A 16,260-nucleotide genomic window follows, 5' to 3' on the forward strand; every position below is an offset into this window, starting at 1 on the left:
TAAAATATTAGAACTAAAATACCATAAGTCTGCTGCTCTTCATGGGGAACATTTAAATTGATCATGATGTGATGGTTTGATTGTGTGCACTTTGACTGAGATTTTTCTTAAAATGCTATATTTTTTTTGAAATTCTTTAAGAAGTAATCTTCATTCTTTTGCTATTCAGCAAGGCATTTGAAGCCCCAGTTGCTGCAGTGTAAGTGTCCAGTATGGTTTGGTGATGAACAAAAATGAATTTCATTAACTGTCATTACAACTTTAGTTTGTCTGAATCCCTTAGAAATGTGAGTATTACCACAAAAAACATCTAACCAAAAAATTCAACCAGTCAACCAGGAGTCTATTCTAGAATCTTTAACCGACTATTCTGTTATTAATTCCATCAATACATATGCAATAAATCAGTCAACATTATTAGGATATAGCATACATACACATACCAATAAGCCACAGCATTAACCCACAGACAGGTGAAGTGAATACAATATTCTGGGAAACATTGGGTCCTGGCATTCATGTGGATGTTGCTATCAGACGTAAAGATGTACTGTCCGCCTCAACATTTGATGTAAACCAAGCACAGCTCCCCTATGGCAACAGCACTCCTCAACACTACCTGCTGACAGCAGGTCAGTGTGTCTTGCAAAAACTGCTCAGGAATGTCTCAAAGAACATCAATATTTGTGCATCACTGCTCATCTTACCACAGAAAGTTTTTTCCAGAGTGCTGGAAAGGATGATCCTATTTATTGTCGAACCTTAGATTCATGAAGAGCAAAATTAATTCTGTTCCAGCTTTGGAACAGTGGACTGGCTCTTTACCCATGCACAGTTGAGAGGGGCTGACACCATTTGTTTCCAATCCTGTTCATGGACAGGATCTCAAGGTGAGCAAGGTGTCTGCTTTCTGAACCTCAGGATCAGGTCTTTGGTTTTTGCAAATGACGTGGTTCTGTTGGGTTAATCAGACTGTGACTTTCAGTGTGTACTGGAATGATTTGCACCCAGCTTTCCTTGCTGGAAAATGGTCCCCCTAGTGAGTTGGGAATGAACTGCTAGACCAAGTGGAAGAGTGTAAATTTCTTGTCATTTTATGTATGACTTTTAGAAAAATGGAGCGGGAGATGGACAGACAGACTGGTGCCGCATCTTCAGAAATGTAGGCTATGCAACAGATTCTATGGTGATGAAGAAGCTAAGCCAGAAGGAAAGGCATCCAATTTCTCAATCAACCTACGTTCCAACCCTCACCTATAGTCTCTACCCTGCTTAGCTTGCTGCCATTGTGACCTGACTATCGATGAACAGAAAGAAATGTGTGGGTAGTAGTTGTAAGAATAAATTAAACCATCTGCTATTTGTAATAAACAGCCTATTAAGAACACTCAAAATAAATTACAGCTGTGCAAAAGCCCCATGATGACAGGAGCTGCAACTGAAAAGGTAAATTAGGTTATGAAAAAATATATTTTGGTTAATAACTGAAAGTTTAGCAAAATTAAATTCAATATAGCAATTTCCGGGGTTAAGGTTTGTGTTACTAGGTAAATGTACTCAAGTAAATGTAGTCCCATAGCAGACTATTCCAAGGTGACTCTCCTTTTTGTGTCTTGATTTGAGTCTCCAGCTCTGGCTTGGTGTTTTCCAAATCCTCAAGGCATGCATGCTCTTAATGAACTAAAGAAAGATTATTTACGGATCTGAATACATTTAAAGCTAGTACTCTGCAATCAGACACACAGACTGGAAAGCAGTTGGCCTTACAGCAAGAAGGTTCAAGGTTCAAAGTTTATTATCATATGCACAGTAAAGAAACATGTTTCCCTGTACTGTGAATTTTTTTCTTTGGTCACCACAACAAATGCCAGACAGTTATAAATAAATACAAAAGTACAAAATAGATTTTAAAAAATAAAATACAAAAAAAATCGTAAAATAAAATAAAATAAAATAAAACAAACAATTAAATAAATAAATCAAAGATAGGAAAAAAGATAAATAAAGACAGTGGACTGTACAAAATAAGGAGTAGTGCACCATCAGCTGTATGTGCAAGTGTAGTCAGCAAGTATGTGCAATAATCAGCAGGTAATCTGCAATAGACAGCAAACTGTCATGAGTAGTCCATGATTATAGGTTTCTGTTTAAGAGCCTGACAGCAGTGGGAAAGCAAGAATTCTTTAGGGCCAGTTTACACGACAACGGTTTTAGGATGAAACACAAAGGTTTTGTTGCGCTATGGCCTCCCGTTAACACAGAAATAGCATTTTAGACAAAACAAAAACTTTTGAATACGGCCTACAGAGTGGAATTTTTCTCAAATGCAACAGCCGCTGTCACCATGTGAATGATGAGTACCAATCAGCTAAGTAAAGAGAAACAACAGTCCATCATTACTTTAAGAACTGAAAGTCAGTCAGTCCAGAAAATTGCAAAAAAACTTTGAATGTAATCCCAAGTGCAGCCTCAAAAACCATCAACCGCTACGACGAAACTGGTTCACATGAGGACCGCTCCAGGAAAGGAAGACCAAGAGTCACCTCTTCTGCTGAGGATAAGTTGATCCAAGTCAGCAGCCTCAGAAATGGCAAGTTAACAGCACTTCAGATCGGAGCCCAGATAAATGCCACACAGAATTTTAGTAGCAGACACGTCTCTACATCAACTGTTCAGAGGAGACTGTGCCAATCAAGCCTTTATGGTCAAATAGCTGCTAAGAAACCTCTACTAAGGAAAACCAACTAGCAGAAGAGATTTGTTTGGGCCAAGAAACACAAGGAATGGACATTAGACCAGTAGAAATCTGTGCTTTGGTCTGATGAGTCCAAATTTGAGATCTTTGGTTCCACCCGCCGTGTCTTTGTGCGATGCAGAAAAGGTGAACGGATGGTCTCTACATGTACTGTTTACACCGGGAAGCATGGAGAAGGAGGTGTGATGGTGTGGAGGTGCTGTGCTGGTGACACTGTTGGGGATTTATTCGAAATTGAAGGCACACTGAACCAGCATGGCTACCACAGTACCCTGCAGCGCCATGCCATCCCATCCCATCCAGTTTGCGTTTATTTTCATAAATACATTTTTCAACAGGACAATGACCTCAAACACACCTCCAGGCTGTGTAAGGGCTATTTGACCAAGATGGAGATTGATGGAGTGTGCAAAGCATTAATCAAAGCTAAGGATGGCTATTTTGAAGAATCTAAAATTTAAAACATGTTTTGACTTATTTCACACTTTTTTGTTTACTACATACACACGTGGACAAAATTGTTGGTACCCCTCGCTTAATGAAAGAAAAACCCATAATGGTCACAGAAATAATTTGAATCTGACAAAGGTAACAATAAACAAAAAATCTATGAAAATTAACCAATGAAAATCAGACATTGCTTTTGAACCGTGGTTCAACAGAATTATTTAAAAAAAATAAACTCATGAAACAGGCCTGGACAAAAATGATGGTACCTCTAGAAAAGACTGAAAATAATGTTACCATAGGGACATGTTCAATCAAGGAGTGTCCTCTAATTAGCATCACAGGTGTCTACAAACTTGTAATCAGTCAGTCGGCCTATTTATAGGGTTACAAGTAGTCAGTGTGCTGTTTGGTGACATGTTGTGTACCACACTAAACATGGACCAGAGGAAGCCAAGGAGAGAGTTGTCTCAGGAGATTAGAAAGAAAATTATAGACAAGCATGTTAAAGGTAAAGGCTATAAGACCATCTCCAAGCAGCTTGATGTTCCTGTGACTACAGTTGCACATATTATTCAGAAATTTAAGATCCATGGGATTGTAGCCAACCTCCCTGGACGTGGCCACAGGAGGAAAATTGATGACAAATGGAAGAGACGGATAATACAAATGGTAACAAAAGAGCCCAGAACAACCTCTAAAGACATTAAAGGTGAACTCCAAGGTCAAGGTACATCAGTGTCAGATCGCACCATCCGTTGTTGTTTGAGCCAAAGTGGACTTCATGGGAGACGACCAAGAAGGACACCATCGTTGAAAACAAATCATAAAAAAGTCAGACTGGAATTTGTCAAACTCCATGTTGACAAGCCACAAAGTTTCTGGGAGAATGTCCTATGGGCAGACGAGACAAAACTGGAACTTTTTGGCAAGGCACATCAGCTCTATGTTCACAGATGCAAAAATGAAGCATATCAAGAAAAGAACACTGTCCCTACTGTGAAACATGGAGGAGGCTCTGTTATATTCTGGGGCTGCTTTGCTGCATCTGGCACAAGGTGTCTTGAATCTGTGCAGGGTACAATGAAATCTCATGACTATCAAGGTATTCTAGAGAGTAATGTGCTGCCCAGTGTCAGAAAGCTTGGTCTCAGTCGCAGGTCATGGGTCTTGCAACAGGATAATGACCCAAAACACACAGCTAAAAACACCCAAGAATGGCTAAGAGGAAAACATTGGACTATTCTGAAGTGGCCTTCTATGAGCCCTGATCTAAATCCTATTGAACATCTGTGGAAGGAGCTGAAACATGCTGTCTGGAGAAGGCACCCTTCAAACCTGAGACAACTGGAGCAGTCTGCTCATGAGGAGTGGGCCAAAATACCTGCTGAGAGGTGCAGAAATCTCACTGACAGTTAGAGAAATCATTTGATTGCAGTGATTGCCTCAAAAGGTTGTGTAACAAAATATTAAGTTAAGAGGTACCATCATTTTTGTCCAGGCCTGTTTCATGAGTTTGTTTTTTAAAATAATTCTGTTGAACCACGGTTCAAAAGCAATGTCTGATTTTCATTGGTTAATTGTCATAGAATTTTTATTTATTATTACTTTTGTCAGATTCAAATTATTTCTGTGACCATTGTGGGTTTTTCTTTCATTAAGCGAGGGGTACCACTCTGCCAAGGAACGCGGTGGAGTTAAATGACGATGGCCGTACGTTTGTTGGTCTGTTAGTCTGTTTGCCTGTGCACAACATTACTCAAAACCAAAATAACGGATGTGGATGTAATTTTCAAGGAAGGTCAGAAATGACACAAGGACCACCTGCTTAGATTTTGGCAGTGATGCAACTTATAGTCTAGATCCACGTATTTGCTAAAGATTTCTGTATCAACGTGAAATAGCGGCACAGAGTCACTGTAACTATGACAACAAATGAATGCTGTGTCAGCTGTCTGCTGACAATCACATGATTACAATCCTACTACAAATCCACCATTCTGGACTTATTGGGACTTATCTGCCGGAAATCATACAATGACTGAGTGGCCTTGGCAGAGTATTGCACTCTCTGAGTGCTTTTCTTGTTCCATATGTTTTCATTCATAGTTTTTTTTAAACTTTATTTTTTATTATTTTAGACAGAAAAAACATTTTTTAAAAATTGAGCTTTCACAATGTAAAAGAAGCATAACTAACAAAACAGTTCACAGGTACAGATTCACATCTTGTCAGTGTCTTTATCGAAAGATTGTATATGACTGTCCCATTTTGTCCAATATTTTCTTCCCTTGTGTTGTTGTAGGCGGAAGCTGAAAGTCATGAGCTCCATTGTTCTTATGTCTTTGACAATTTGAATCTGAAGGGCCATTGAGGGAGTGTCTCTTTTGAGCCAACATTTTGTGATTGCTTTTTTTTGCAGCAACAAGAATTATCCTGAATAAGTATGCATCCCTTTGACTGATTTCCTCTGGGGGTATACAAAGAAACAACACAGAAAAAGAAATTTCCAATCGAATACCAATCACAGAGTACATTAGATTTGTCACCTTCTTCCAAAAGTCAATTATACCTGGGCATGACCAAAATATATGGACCTGGTCTGCCTGGACAGATCCACACTCTCTCCAACAGGAAAAGTGGGTGGCCCGAAATTCTGATTTTCGTACAGGAGTGATAAAAAAAACGGATCGGGCTTTTCCAAGCCAGTTCTGAGACTTCCATCCCTCCAACCAATGCTCCTCCGGTATATCAACTTTCAAATCATTCTCCCATTGTTTTTTCACATGAAGATACATTTTATTATCAAGCAAATTTAAACCTTTATACATTTTACCAACAATATTTTTGTTCCTAGATCCTTTATAGACATCCAGAAAAATTTGAACAAGGTTAGAGGGAGTTTTAGTCAAGGCTCCTTCTATTTCCTTAACAAAATAATGTCTGAGTTGGAGGTACCTGAAGAAATCATGTTTTTCAAGTCCAAATTTAAGTGAGAGATTTTGAAAGCTGTCCATCTGACCTTTTGATATTATACTACCAAATGCTGTTACCCAAGTGTGACCATTGTTTAAATCTGGTATCATGTACTGCTGGTTGGAAGTGCGGCTCACACACAGGCCAGCACAGTACTCTGACCTGCCCATGGAGGCCAAACATCTTGTAGCCATATTCTGATAGATGTGCTCAAACAGAAATTCCCAAATTGTAAAATTGTTTTGGCGCAGTTTACACACCCGAGTACTGACTGTAAGGGCACTTCAGTCAGAGAAAATTCCAAACCTTTCCATTTAGTGTCATAAGACTCATCACACCACAGGATAAGTGGTCTTAACTGGGAAGCAATATAATAATGTCTAACACAAGGTAAAGCCATGCCTCCCCTGTCTCTCGGCAACTGAAGGATGTTGTATTTAATTCATGGTTTCTTTGATTTCCACACAAACCTAGATATAGATTTGTCTCAATCTCTGAATTGTTTCAAAGGTATCTCAACAGGTAGCGCATTGAATAGATACAACAATTTGGGTAAGATTACCATTTTAATTGACCTAATCCTGTCACCAATGTCCAGAGGAAGCAAAGCCCACCCGTCCATATCCTTATTTTGTTTGTGATATTTTCATAGTTAATAGCAAAAAGAGAAGAAAGGTCCCTTGGTATGAATACCCCCAAATATTGGATATGGGACAGATTCCAGTCAAAATCATATTTCTTTATCATTTCTGGGGGGTGGGGGTGGGGTGGGGGGGGACAAAATTGAATAAAAGTGCTTGGGTCTTACTGACGTTGAGGGAGTATCCAGAAAGAGATCCAAACATTTCAAGGGCATTCATAAGCAAAGGTACGCTACAGCCTGGGTTTAGGAGGGTAACCAGTATATCATCGGCATACAAGCCAATTTTGTACTCAGTACCATGTATAGTTATACCTTTAAGATTGTTTTCCTGTCTGATCATTTGAGCCAAAGGCTCAATTAACAAGTTAAACAAAAATGGGCTAAGGGGGCAGCCCTGCCGACAACCTCTTTGAAGTTTTATTGGGCTACACAAGCTACCATTTATTTTAATCATTGCAGCTGGGGATCCGTACAATGCCCCAATACACTGTGTAAACTGTTCTGAGAAACCAAAATGACCCATTGTTTGGTAAAGAAACTGCCAGCTAACCGAGTCGAAGGCCTTCTCTGTGTCTAAACTCTGAGAAGGACAGCACTGGATTTTGTTTTGGAGATATGGTCAACAATATGAATGGTTCGATGTATATTGTCATGTGTTTGACGATCTTTAATAAAACCAGTTTGGTCTTCATCTATGAGAAATGACATGGCCTCTTCCATTCTCCTAGCCAGAATGGAGGCAGAAAGTTTATAGTCCATGTTAAGAACACTGATGGGTCTATAAGACTTGCAGTCTACTTTGTTTTTGCCTTCTTTATGGATTACAGAAATAAAGGCCTCCTTCCATGAGGGTGGAGGAGTGCCACCCTTCATGATATTGTTAAAACACTCTTTCAGCAGAGGGATAAGTGGTTCTCTCATCACCTTATACCACTCTGCTGGATATCCATCTGTCCCAGGAGATTTGCATGATTTTAAGGCCGAGATTGTTTTATTAATTTCCATGTCTGAAATCTCAGCGATGTCATTATGATTCTTACCAAGCAATGGAAGATCTAATGAGTTCAAGAATTGAACAATTTTGTCATTGTTGCTTTCCCCTTTTTGTGTATAGAGTAACTTATAGTATTTTTGAAATGAACTATGAATGTTGCTTTGTTTGGTTCTCAACTTATTTGTAATTGGATCCCTGATTTTATGAATTGCCCTCTCTTCTTGTTGTTTACGGAGTCTCCATGCTAATACTTTTGCGGCCTTCGGCCCGGCCTCATAGTGCTTCATGCTTCATGTACCTTATATTTTTCTCTATGTTTTCACCGTAAATTTTATCTATTTCCTGTTTGATGGGTTGCATTTGGGTAAGTAATAAAGGATCTTTATTTTGGCTATGTAATTTTTCCAGAGTTTTGAGCCTATTTTTTTCAAATTGTTGAGACGTTCAGACTTTGTTTTTTTTTGGAATGCAGCTTGAGCTATAAGCTTGCCCCGAAGATACGCCTTAGTTGTATCCCATAAAATGGATGCACTAACTTCCCCATTGTCATTTATGGACAGGAAATCCTTGTATTCATCTATTATAGTTTTTTATTTACCTCATTGTTTAACATATCAGTGTTCAATCTCCAATTTGTTTTCTTTGTGCCTTCATCTAAATGTAGTTTTAAAATGAGCCCTGCATGGTCAGAGAGATCCCTTTGTTCAATTTTACAGTATTTCACTCTGTAAAGCTCACTTTTAAACATTAAATAGTAATCAGTTCTCGAGTGAATATTATGGCGGGCTGAGTAAAAAGTGTAGTCTTTCTCTCGGCCGTGCAGGTCTCGCCATACATCCATCAGACCCAAAAGTCTGATGGTCTTATTTACCCAAATTTCAATGGGGTTCTTTTTCCTTTTTTGATTGGTCGTGTCTAGAATAGGATTCATCAATAAGTTAAAGTCCCCTGCGCATATCATAGTGCCATATTTCTCTAAAGCTAATAAGTCAAAAACCTTTTTAAAAAAAGAGATTGGACTTCCCGGAGATGCATACATATTAAATAAAGTTATTTGTTTACCCTCTATTTTACCCTTGACAAGAATAAATCGACCTTCTTTAGCTTGGATTTCAGAAATTAGTTCAAAGTTAACTCTATTTGAGATTAATATGGCAACTCCTCTCTTATTACCTGATTTATGTGACGAATAAAAGTTATTACTAAAACCAAACTTTTTGAGCTTCTCATGTTCAGTATGTGACAGATGGGTTTCTTGCCAAAAAGCGATATGAACTTTCTCCCGTCACAGTTTTGCCATCAGCTTACTTCGTTTTATGGGACTATTTAATCCATTTACGTTTAATGACAAAAATTGTAGTACTGAAACATTTTCCTGTAAGTGTGTTTTTGGTACCTGTTACATGTAATATTTTGCCCTTTAACATAAGAAGAAAATGATACTCAAAATGTTTGTGTCCATAACAAAAAGAACAACCAACAAATGTCTCAGAACTGAGCATTACTTCCAACAGAGCGGAAAAACTCACTCCTCTATAAAAAGAGAGGGGGTGCGGCCACCAGGTGGGGCCCCTCAACAGCTTACTCTAAGTAAGGCAGAAACTGGGTAAGTATCCCAGAAAGTGGGTGGCTGATGGGAAACGCTGTGCAACAGCCTTGTTTACTAAATCCTTAACGTCACGGGACTTTTATTAATAACAGATCGATATTATAATAGGGTGTTTTCTGATTGATCGTGTTTTATAGCCCTTATTAAGCAACAGTTCTGTACTTATGTATACAGTAAGGACATAACAAAAACTGTGAGGATTAGTCCTTCCCATCTAGGAAAAAAAAAAAAAGAAAAATCCCCAACACTTCAGTCTTCCAGTTTGGTGTCCTCTCGGTCGACTCTCCTAAACTCCTGCAGATGCTCTCTGATAGTCTCCTGGTATTCATTGCGGGACCGGTGAGTCGCTCCTGAACACGCCACAGAAGGAGCTGGGATAGGATCTCTGCGTTGTGCTCAGCTGGCCTTTTTATTCGTATTGGTCCTACCGGGTAGCCTCGCTTCTCCATCTCTGCAGCAGCTTCATGAGCGTCGTTGCAGGTGATGGTCCCGTTGTGGAAGTGTATTCGCATCTTGGTCAACAGTGTTTGGAAGGGGATGTGAGTCTCTTTCAGCACTTTCTTATTCGGGGTGAATTCTTTTCTGCAGTATGTCTGCTGCGTAATCGTGGTCAAAGAAGATACGCTTGCTCTGCACATGCACCTGCTTTTTTCATGCCGCTTTGAGAACATTTTCCTTTGTAGTGAACCTCATAAAGCAGACCACAATTGAGCGTGGTGGTGCCCCCGTGGGGGGTCGGGGTCCCAGTGCTCGGTGCGCCCGCTCGATTCCAAGGTCTGCTCCCTGTTGGATATCCAGACTGTCGCCTAGCTCAGTCATTATTAAGTTCTCAACGAACAGTGTAACGGAGGAGTCCTCAGGGATCCCATTCTCTGGAACCCCATACAGTCGGATGTTGTTGCGGCGCGACCGGCTTTCCTGGTCCGACAGCTTGTTCTGTAGTATACGCTGGTTATTCATAAGGTCAAGCAAAACGTCCTTCATGGCCAAGTCCCAATTTTCTCTCCCGGCCTCGTTTTTCTCAATCTCCTCTAGGCGTTGTGTAGCTTCCTCAATCTGACCGGTGGCAAGCTTGTATTTTCTGGTTGATGGAAGTGCTTAATTCATCCATTTGGGCCTTCATGTCATCTTTGATTATCTCCCAAAAGTCGGAAAGATCCTTCTTCATTTGTTATTTTAGTTCGTCCAGCCCCTTACCATAACTTCGCTTACCACAGAGCGGATTGTGCTACTTGTGACTACTGAGTTAGCTTCTTCGGGGTCATTGCTATCGTCCGAGCTAGCTAGACTGGCATGGCTGGCTCCTTTGTTAAACCTCATATCAGTTTTCTTGTCCTTCGTCCCGGACCTCAGTGTTCTATCCCTGTTCATCTTCGAAGGAATTTCAGTGTGGGTTTTAGTGGAAAGTCCTCGAGTTTGGGGGATTTGAAAGGCTAATTTCAGAGCAACGTTTCTAAGTGTCCATCTTGTTCGCTGCACCGGAAGCCGATCCCTTCATTCATAGTTTTGATGCCTTCAGTGAGAATCTACAGTGTAAATAGTCATAAAATAAAGAAAAACTATTAAATGAGAAGTGTGTCCAAACTTTTGACTGGCAGTCTATACGGCAGATAATCACCCCATCTCTACATCAGCGGCTGTACATCTTCTGGTCTGTGGAGGAATGGGTAGTAGTCACGTGGAATGTGCCTCTACAAAGTTACATCACTGACTACCGACCTGGCATGCATACTACAGTGTTTTCCGTCCTTTCCTTGTTTCAATGTAAACGTAGATTTTTTCACTCCATTGTAAACCCATCAAGCCAAAGGAAATATTTTTGTGTTTTCGGGTGAAACGTTGTCGTATAAACGGAACTTTAGTCTTGTGGTCTGCATTTCACACTTCTGTACCTTCAACCTGGAGGTAGAGGTGTAAATAGTACATACTGGCCTTGGGTGGGGTCCTTGTGGATGGAGGCACCTCTTCTGTGGACTCTGTGGTGTTAGATGCTCTGCAGAGAAGGAAGGGGAGTCCTTGTGATCCTCTCAGTAGTTTTCACCACTCTTTGCAGGTGTTTGCGGTCCTTAGCGGTCATGCTGCCACACATTGATGCAGCTGGTCAAGATGTTCTCAACAATGCAGCTGTAAAAGTTGCTGAGGATCTTGGTCAACATGTCAAACTTTCTTAGCCTCCTCAGGAAGTACAGCCACTATTGACCTCTCTTGACCAGCTGTGCGGTGTTGAGTGTTCAAGTGAGGTCCTCACTGATGTGGACGCCCAAGTATTTGAAGCTGCTCACCCATTTCACTTCAAGCTCCCGGATGAACAGTGGCCAGTAAGTTCTCCTCTCCTTCTTCATGTCCACTATCCACTCCTTTGTCTTGTCCGTGTTGAGGGTGAGGTTGTCCTCACACCATGACACCAGACTGGCCATCTCCCTCCTGTCGGCTGCTTCGTCCCTGCCAGTGATGCATCCTATCACTGCAATGTCATCAGCGAACTTTAGGATGATGTTATCCTTGTGGGAGGCAACACAGTTGTAGGTGAACAGGGTGTAGAGGATGGGGCTGAGGATGCATCCCTGTGGAGTGCCAGTGTTTGCCATAGTGACAGCTGAAGTCATTTTACAAATCATGACAGACTGAAACCTGCCAGTCAGAAAATCTTGAAGCCAGTCACACAGGGTGGGGTGTAGCACAAACATGGATAGTTTGTGAGAGAGTTTGTAGGGGATGACCGTGTTGAAAGTGTAGCTTTAGTCAAAAAGGAGCATCCTCATGTAGGAGTCTTTATTTTCCAGGTGGGAGAGGGAATGATGGAGGGAAGCAGCGATGGTGTCTGTGGTGGACCTGTTGGACCTGTAGGCATACTACAGGATTCCACGGTGTCCTGTATGCTGCTCTGAATGTAGACCAGCACCACTCTTTCAAAACACTTAATGATTGGAGTGAGTGTTACCAATCTGTAATCATTCAGGTGGGTGATCTCTTCTTGGGAAGGGGGACTATGGTTGTGGTCTTGAAGCATGAAGGAACGATGCTCTTGCTGTGGAAGAGGTTAAAGATGGAGGTAAGAACATCAACCAGCTCGTTGACATGTGCTATGAATATTGATCTTCCTCAGGGCTTTGTATACCTAGCCTGCTGAGACCGTTGGTGGGGGGTAGGGTGGATCAGGTCTGTGTGTGCCTCCAGGCTGTCTGTGGAGCTGATAGTGCTGGTGGTGATGGTCTTGTAGTCTGTGATGTACTGGAGGCCTTGCCACATCCACCCAGACTCAGCAGTAAAATAGAAATTGTCCAGCTTTTCTCTGTACTGCCTCTTGGCTGCTGTGATGGCTTTTCTCAGTCCATACCTCGCAGCTTTGTACTCCGTTTTGTTGCCTGACCTAAATACAACAGAGCGAGCATGCAGCATATAGCATAGAAGCATAAAAGCTGCACAGATCTTGTTTTAAGACATTACACAAGTAGAACTTTCAGAATTTCAGAACAGCACCACCACTGACATGGCAGCACGCTAAATTGCAGCTCGAAGCATGACTTGTGTAGCAAGGCTAGGTCTGTCAAACTACGCCTTTGAGCTTTTAACATGTGAGCATGTGCAGGACAAAGATAGACTAATGAGTGTGGATTGCTGTAATAGCGGAGCAGTGGACTTTAAGAAGTCCAATTAAACTAATTCCAATGAAACACCAAAACTGGCACAAAGTTGCCTCTAGAAATTTCACCTTCCTACTATGGAGTAGGACAAAGTGTACACTCTCACTGAAGCCCCTTACTGTACTGTAACAACAACAAATAAAGTATAATACCTGTACGATGCATTTCTTTACAGAGACCTGATTTCTTGTACAGTAGGATGGCATGGTATTTACCGTGTTTGGTTGTGATGCAGCTAAACAATAGCATCTGAATATCTGGGGTTTACTGCTGAAAACTGTTTTGACAGGCAGCGAAAAATGAAACAGAGGCTTGAAAAGCATCCTAAAATTGCCTTGATGAAACAAATGCATTATGCAAGGTGTTGTTCATTCTGGGGCCCAACTGATTTATTGGCAGGCCGATTACATCTGTCAATTATAACCCTTTTAAAAATAATTGTCATCGGTTGGAGTTTTGCCCATTAAACACTGATATATTCTTAATTTCTCATAAAACAGTAAATGCTGTTAAGTGTCAGAGACGCGCAGAATAATGTCCTTCCACCGTTTGTCCAATACATTGAGCTCCAACTTCATTCAATCCTCAGTCCTCACTGCTGTCTTCTCAGTAACGTACAGGAGTAAGCTATAGCCAGGCAACATTACAGGAGAGGGCTGAGCGGAGCTTGCCAACAGGTCAGTTTATATCGGCGTTGTGAAATTAACAGTGACTCAGCTTGTCTCCTGTTTCAGTTTAACTCACTTAGCCATGTGTCGTGACGAGTGACGCGTGCTTCGTTGCGTCGGTCATGCTTTTCATTTACGTCGCATTGCTTAAGTTGTGCTAACCTAGCTTAAGTTACTCCCTGTTTGTTTATGTTAGCAATAAAATCGCTGTAGTTATCCAGACCTACCATAGCGTTAGCTAACAGCTTAAAATCCGGTAAGTTACTGCAGAAATAACGTAAATGTGCAAAATATTTGAGAGTACAGAACGACCGTACATAACTCCGTCAGCTGTGTGTTGAGGCGCATTTAAGGAGGAGCGATGTGAACGCAGAGGGGAGGGGGTTTAATCAGTGCTTGACCGAAAAGTTAAAATGATTAACATTACTGTCTGTCTTCAGCAACCATCCTGATGTCATGTCACTCTTAGTTTTACTTTGTCAGAAAATTCTATAATGTGACACAGGCTGTAACAGCAACTCATTGTGTGTGTTGTTATGGAGTAACAATAGTGTCAGACTATTTGTGACCATTGTATTTAAAATGCAGTTCTGTCAAAGATGACATGTTTTGACGTCTGAGAAAGGCGTCTGGTTTTAATTTTAGCTCATATGAGTCCTGACTTCATGGCCAAGAAAATATTGGAGTAAAGAAAATGTGATTTAACGTTAAAGGGCATCAGAGAGCCCTCTGATGCCCTTTAACGTTAAATCAAAATGTTTTGCCAGCAACTTCACCTGTACTATAGCCTGCCTTTAACTTGCAGCAACAAGAAGCACAAGAAAAGATGTATTTCATAACTCATTTATAAACTGACTCTTTTTTAAGGCTATATAATTTCCCAGAGGTTTAATGCTTTGTTGCATGTTTTTGTAATTGAAAATTCCTCTCTGTTGTAAAGTTAAACAAATACTAAAGGAAAAAGTATTGTGAAACAGTAAAATAATCTGCCTGTAATTCATGTCTTTGTTGTTGTAAGTGTTAAGGGACCAAAAAAGAAGTTATTTTATTAATTTTTTAAATTAATCGGCCAATTAATCGTTTATCAGAATTTTTTTCTGCCAAATATTGGAAACAGCATTGGCCTAAAAAATCCTTAAAAAAAAGCCTTAGTTCATTCCATGATGGTGTGTCATCTGCTTAGTTATCTCTATATCAACTAACTCCAGTTTCCTAATCAGTATTCTGATCACTAGTAATAGACATCCAGTGTTTCCATTTGCTATCTGAATCTGAATTTAGAGCTAAATCTTGAAGAAGACAAAGTGCCATATTTTTTCTCACCTACTATCTCACCTACTATTTCACCTACTGCTTACCTTTGGTTGGCAGTTTTTCAGATTTGACATCATCTGACAGCATTTCATTAAGAGTTGAGTATCTTACTCGCAGAGGAGCGGCTACGATAGCTTGAACTCTTATGTGACCTGTACCTTGAGTTAGTCCCATGGTTCCAGAGATTGATTAAGGGACCTTTTTACACTCCTTCAATTTCCACAATCTGATTACATGAAACTTTCTGTTAGCTCTTTGCAAAGTTGTCAGACAGCAGTAGTAGTAGTTACACATCAAGGTCAGTGCAGGTACTGTAGTCGCAGTATCAGAAACTGTAGTAAAATGAGAGAAAAATAGTATGTGTTCAGTGAAATAGCTTTGCACTGTTTGCCTGTCAACATTGGGCCATTCTAGCTGAGCTGGCTCAATTGATCACAAACAGGAAATTCTTTAACAACACTTCTTTTAGTCATCATTGATCATTGACCTGTAACCTCTGCATAAAGAACTGAATGTGAGTGGCACAACGAACAAACATATATTTTTACAGTATCTCTTAGCTGTTACTTTATTGGCCCGTGGGATTGAACTTTGATCACAACACTGGGGCTTTAAGCAGAATTGCAAGACTTTGTATATGTGTCCAGTATATTCCCAGTGTGTGGTTTGTTACACATGAAGCTGTCAGCGAGTTCCAATTCTCTTCAGAGTCTCTGTTGGTCACTGATGTTGAGAGCAAAGGGGAGGGGACATATTTTATTTACCCTTTCTCTTCTCACTTTTCTGCCATCTGTTGCTTTTGGCCATTTGACGCTCTGATTTGCTTACATAACCTTTGTGCATATTCATGTCTATGAGTGTATTTTTGTGAGAGAAGCAAGTGTGAGCATGTGTATGTATTGGGAATGTTAATGCTCAGAAGTCCTAGTTGCTGTTAGATGGATTATGTTCATTTTGTTGTTTCTTACTTTAGAATGGCATTACTTTTTTAACCGACAACTAAGTAAGGAAAAATTGTTTTTTACCTTGCTGACATGTTTCAACCTCATCTGCGACACATCATCACACATCAGATGACACTCTGAGGAGGACCATCTTTTCCTATCTTAGTTGTTGGTTAAAAAAGTAATGCTATTCCTAGCTGCTGTTGTATTTATAATGAAACATTCTGCCTGAGTAGATTCAAGCTGCTTACCATGGCCCCACCTGC

At 40.5% G+C, this 16,260-nt stretch overlaps 1 protein-coding gene across 3 annotated transcripts in view; it reads left to right on the forward strand.

Annotated features, from left to right (window-relative positions):
- pde9aa (phosphodiesterase 9aa) overlaps positions 1 to 16,260 on the forward strand; it is a 72,243-nt gene that overhangs the window by 11,876 nt on the left and 44,107 nt on the right. The gene's annotated exons all lie outside the window — the stretch shown is intronic.

The sequence above is a fragment of the Amphiprion ocellaris genome, chromosome 11, assembly GCF_022539595.1.
Source record: "Amphiprion ocellaris isolate individual 3 ecotype Okinawa chromosome 11, ASM2253959v1, whole genome shotgun sequence".
Lineage (NCBI taxonomy): Eukaryota > Metazoa > Chordata > Actinopteri > Pomacentridae > Amphiprion > Amphiprion ocellaris.